The 6,000-nt window shown below is 39.5% G+C and overlaps 1 non-coding gene and 1 pseudogene across 1 annotated transcript; both read right to left on the reverse strand.

Annotated features, from left to right (window-relative positions):
• Positions 1-886: 886 nt before the first annotated feature.
• LOC130346186 (U2 spliceosomal RNA) lies at positions 887-1,077 on the reverse strand. Its single transcript, XR_008884541.1, has one exon. It is a non-coding gene; the product is annotated as a U2 spliceosomal RNA (small nuclear RNA).
• A 2,091-nt stretch (positions 1,078-3,168) lies between these two features.
• On the reverse strand, positions 3,169-3,370 carry LOC130346162 (U2 spliceosomal RNA; annotated as a pseudogene).
• Positions 3,371-6,000: the final 2,630 nt, after the last annotated feature.

Below are 6,000 nucleotides of genomic sequence, written 5' to 3' on the forward strand. Positions count from 1 at the left end.
TGTGTGACATTTCTGCGACTTTAGCTTCTAGAGCATTTTTACAACATTATACATAGGTGCTGAATACATAAAAAGCGACTGTTCAGCGACAGACAAGTCGCATCGGCTGAAAGTAGGCCAGAATGTCAGTCCATGTTGGAGCAGGTTTAGATACAGTCTAAAGCATAGATCTCAAAGTCTGTGCACAGAATTTAGCAAGGGCCTCGCACCTTCTGATGCATCAGGTAGGTGCACTATAGCATAGCCTAACCCTCTGTACTTTGGTCTATATTGATGCGGGACATAGACAGCCAGCTGATGACCAATCCATTAGTGCAATGGATGGCTGGAAGCATTTGTCTTTGCCTTTGCAATACCACAGAAGCAATGCATGGTCAATGTACAGCAATGACACACCTGTGTGAACAGCCAGGAGACCCCCCCATGTTATGTTACATAGTTACATAGTTAGTACGGTCGAAAAAAGACATATGTCCATCAAGTTCAACCAGGGAATTAAGGGGTAGGGGTGTGGCGCGATATTGGGGAAGGGATGAGATTTTATATTTCTTCATAAGCATTAATCTTATTTTGTCAATTAGGAACATTCAGCACCCACCCGCTATCAAGGCAGCTGCCTATCATGTCATGCCCTACCTGCACAGGTGTGCTGGCTACTCAAATGATCCAATTAAGGAGGCCATTTAGTCAGCAGCAGCAGAAGTCCTGTGCCTGGACGCTCCAACAGCGGCCAGACACAAGCAGAAGCAGCAGAAGCAGCAGCAGCACCACCTTTTGTTTTTTGGCTGCAGCAGCAGCAGCAGCAAGGCCCACAGGGCTGGCTAGCTGGCTAGCCAGCAAGCAGGTAGCAATGAAAGTAGGAATCTTTCTTTTTAACCCTGTAAGGGGGTGGTGCACTGTACCCGAAGATACTGCCATATCGGGTCAATGCATAGGGCGACGGAAGCAAGCTTCGAAATCGGCCCCCGTTCTCAAAAATCCATTTAATATATGGTCCCCAGATAGGGGACGTATCAGATATTAAACTGATAAGAACAGATACTACACTTGATCTTAGCCAAAAGGCCGAGAAGCGATAACCGTGAAAGGGGCGGGCCCAACAAGGTCCCCTTCATGGGCACTATCACTGCTTGCTGTCAGGGAGGCTGCCAGACAATTTTCCATGCACACTCTGGGCTGGGGGGCAGTCAACCACCAGTACACACAGCAGAACCTAAACCCATACCATTATTGCTAAGCAGCAAGACAGGGGCCCATTGCACTCCCACGGGGCCTTTTTAAATGCAATCCATAACCCGGATTTGCCAGGAACCCTTCTTACTCCTCCTACTTGCATGTGACACTGGGCTTAGGATCTGCATAGGAAACACACACACAAGCACACACCTACCTTTGTTGCCTGCAGATGCCTCCTTGGCTGTCCCCAAACGGTATCAAACCAACACCCACGGGAAGCTGTAAGCATAGAGGACATGCCTGCACCCCATTGGACTTACCTGTGTGGGTTAAATCCGGGTTATTTGACAACCTATGGCGGTGATGGTTCTGCTCAGGCAGAGCAGTGCTGATGCTCCTCATAAAGCTGTCGCTGCTGTGAAGGTTCTAGGTGACATCACAATCCCTATGGTTACATACACAACAAAGCTGGGTTGTTGTTGTTTACACTCTGCAAGGCCTGTGGAAGTGAGTGACATCATAGCACTGTAGTTCTGAGGGTTCTAGATGGATGCAACAATCTCCTGTTGCTTCTATGAAGGCCATAATAGACGACATCACCAAACAGCTCCATAGTCACATACACAGCAAAGGAGAGATGTTGTTTACACCTAGTGATGTCAGTGGTATTGAGTGACATCACAGCACAGTGCTAAGGCTCCTGGGCCTGGACACAGCAGCGGCTGCAATATCTCAACGGAGAATACGTTTATATATATGTGTGTGTGTGCGCGTATATATATATATATATATATATATATATATATATATATATATATATATCTCCGCCGAAATCACTTTTAAACCCATTTCCACCTTTTTTTCCCTTCTCTTCCTCTTACTTTTTTTTCACGTTTTTTTACGTTTTTCTCCTTTTCGCCTCTTTTCTGGGCGTATTATTCTTCTTTTTCTTCTTTTTTTTCGTCTAATGCATACCCCATCAGTGCAGCAATGCTTATTCAATACCGCCAGCAGATGGAGACACTGGGGGATAATTTTCTAAGGATTTATACTGATTTTTCCTGTCTGAATTTGTCGCACAGAAAGTTGCAGGCCAAATATGTGTGACATTTCTGCGACTTTAGCTTCTAGAGCATTTTTACAACATTATACATAGGTGCTGAATACATAAAAAGCGACTGTTCAGCGACAGACAAGTCGCATCGGCTGAAAGTAGGCCAGAATGTCAGTCCATGTTGGAGCAGGTTTAGATACAGTCTAAAGCATAGATCTCAAAGTCTGTGCACAGAATTTAGCAAGGGCCTCGCACCTTCTGATGCATCAGGTAGGTGCACTATAGCATAGCCTAACCCTCTGTACTTTGGTCTATATTGATGCGGGACATAGACAGCCAGCTGATGACCAATCCATTAGTGCAATGGATGGCTGGAAGCATTTGTCTTTGCCTTTGCAATACCACAGAAGCAATGCATGGTCAATGTACAGCAATGACACACCTGTGTGAACAGCCAGGAGACCCCCCCATGTTATGTTACATAGTTACATAGTTAGTACGGTCGAAAAAAGACATATGTCCATCAAGTTCAACCAGGGAATTAAGGGGTAGGGGTGTGGCGCGATATTGGGGAAGGGATGAGATTTTATATTTCTTCATAAGCATTAATCTTATTTTGTCAATTAGGAACATTCAGCACCCACCCGCTATCAAGGCAGCTGCCTATCATGTCATGCCCTACCTGCACAGGTGTGCTGGCTACTCAAATGATCCAATTAAGGAGGCCATTTAGTCAGCAGCAGCAGAAGTCCTGTGCCTGGACGCTCCAACAGCGGCCAGACACAAGCAGAAGCAGCAGAAGCAGCAGCAGCACCACCTTTTGTTTTTTGGCTGCAGCAGCAGCAGCAGCAGCAGCAAGGCCCACAGGGCTGGCTAGCTGGCTAGCCAGCAAGCAGGTAGCAATGAAAGTAGGAATCTTTCTTTTTAACCCTGTAAGGGGGTGGTGCACTGTACCCGAAGATACTGCCATATCGGGTCAATGCATAGGGCGACGGAAGCAAGCTTCGAAATCGGCCCCCGTTCTCAAAAATCCATTTAATATATGGTCCCCAGATAGGGGACGTATCAGATATTAAACTGATAAGAACAGATTTTTTTTTTTTTTTTTTTTTTTTTTTACATTTTTATTGAAAAAACTCAAAAACTTAAATACATCACAAGAAATTTTTACAATATATCAAATACTGTTTTCCATAAATGTAAATTCCACATAGCTAATGCTTTTTTCTGCCCATATCTCTTTTTATCAATTAAATAGTACAAGTAAACTTCACTGTATATCATCTTCAAACATTCTTTTTCACAAATAAAATCTCTTTTGAAGACAAGGATATTACGAACTTTCCATAATACATTTTTTGTACAGTTGATAAAAATCCACAAAATTCTCTCTTTTTCTTTCGTAACTCCATCACTTTTGCCATATAAAACAACTTCATGATTTAAAACTTTTAGACCTGTTAGGAATTTCAATAAAGAACCAATTAGTCTAAAAACCTTTTGTGCAAAATAACAATTCCATAAAAGGTGCAAAACAGTTTCATCTATATTGCAATTTTCCCGGGGACAGACACATACAGCATTTAGACCTCTTCTATATTGGAAAAATCTTACCGGAAGACACTCATGGATAATCATCCATGCTAAATCCTTGTGCTCATTAAAAAGATATGGCTCGTTTACCTTTTTCCATATTTGTACACACCTATTATAAGAAAAATTAGAGACCATACATATTTCTTCTTGCAAATTTAACTGTACTTCTATCTTGCGAGCATCCCTCAAGGTTAACAAGTCAAAGTCTTTAAGGTTATACATACGTATAATTTTTTCTAAGATGGCATAATGTTTAGGCGGAGTTAAAAGTACAGGAGTAGATAATGATAAAAACACCCATTTTCTTCTTCTAAAAATATGTCCCGCAGAGTACTTTAAAAAACAGGACCATACACTTTTCATAAAAAGTCCCCTAAAACACCAACTAAAAAACCTTAAGTATAAAAATTTTCTAATACAGGGAACCTGTTTTCCTCCATTTTTTTGTGACTTATACATAATATCTCTTTTTAATTTTTCTGCTTTAGAACTCCATAGAAACTCAAAGAGAATCCTCTGAAGTTGCCTAGACATAAGTTCATTAGGAGGATAAATCATATTTAAATAGAGCATAATGGGTATTAGCATAGCCTTAATCACCAAAATTTTACCTTCTAAAGATAATTTCCTAAGGGACCAAAAGTCTACCTTCTTCTTTACCTTTTCTTTTACCATTAGCCAACTTTCCTCACCATTGTTATTTTTATCAAAGATGACTCCAAGGATTTTTATTTTTTCTGACTGTAATTTTAGGTTTGGTATTTGCACGTTTTCCCATTTACCTATATAAAAACAGTCACATTTAGATAAATTAAGTTTAAAAGCAGAAGCTTTACAAAAGAAATCAGTAACATCAACAACTCTTTGTAAAGAGAAGGAACTTTCACAAAAAACATTAATATCATCCATATAGCCACACACTTTAAGGGTGGCACTATTACCTCCAGGAACTGGCACTCCTTTTATTATTTTATCATTCCTTATTAAGTTTAACAGAGGTTCTATTGCACATATGAACAGTATAGGAGACAGAGGGCAGCCTTGCTTTACCCCTGATGATAAATTAATAAAATCCGTAAGGAAACCATTTATTAAAATCCTGCTAAAAGAACCTTTATATAAGAGAGCAATTTGCTTAATAAATATGTTAGGAAAACCCATGCGTTGTAAAACCATCCATAAAAAACAATGTGATACTCTATCGAAAGCTTTATGAAAATCTAGAGATAGAATGGCTAGATTTTGATTCCGCTCTTGCTGATACCATATGACGTCCCTAATAGCATTTAAAGGTTCAGCTACACTCCTTCCTGGGACACCACATACCTGATCCACATGGATGACCTTGTACAAAAAAGGCTTCATTCTGTTAACAAAAATTTTTGACATAATCTTATAATCAACATTAAGAAGCGTAATTGGTCTCCAATTTTCTAAGCTGTTCCTATCCCCCTTTTTGGGGATCAGAGACACTATACCACTCCTCCAAGATAAAGGTAGAACATCAGAATTAAAAGCCTCCTTAAAAATATTAAGCAAATCATCTTTAAAAATTTCCCAAAAGGTTTTATAAAACTCTACAGGAAGTCCATCCGAACCTGGTGTTTTACCTGTGGATAAACTTTTAGCAGCAATTTCTAATTCTTGGCATCTTACTTCTGTGCAAAGTCCATCTTGGTCCTCCTTACTTAAACCACAATCTAAAGTGCTTAGGAGAAAATTTGCAGCAGATATATCAATGGGTTTCTCATTAAACAGATCTTGATAAAAGGATTTAGCTTTGGATAACATTCCTACATTAGTAGTTTCATCCTCAATGTTAATCATTAACTTTTTTGTTTCCATTACCTTTTTAAAAAAGAATCTTGTACACTTTTCATCCTTCTCTTTACATTCAACTTTGGAGTTAAAAATTATTTCTTTCCCTTTGTTAGTTATAGCCTTCTGAATATCACTTTTAACACTTAAAATCAGATCGTCTACATATACACCCAGCTCTTTGAGTTGATAATAGGTTTGTAGTTTTGTGTTAAGATCTCTATACCATTTCAATTTCTCTTTTGTTTTTTTAACACCCATCTTAATAAAATACTCTTTAAATTTTACCTTGCAGAATTCCCACCATGCTAAAAGAGAATTAAAATTAGTCCTTGAGTTCTGCAATTTTTTAAAAA

This window comes from Hyla sarda, unplaced genomic scaffold, assembly GCF_029499605.1.
Source record: "Hyla sarda isolate aHylSar1 unplaced genomic scaffold, aHylSar1.hap1 scaffold_776, whole genome shotgun sequence".
Taxonomy (NCBI): domain Eukaryota; kingdom Metazoa; phylum Chordata; class Amphibia; order Anura; family Hylidae; genus Hyla; species Hyla sarda.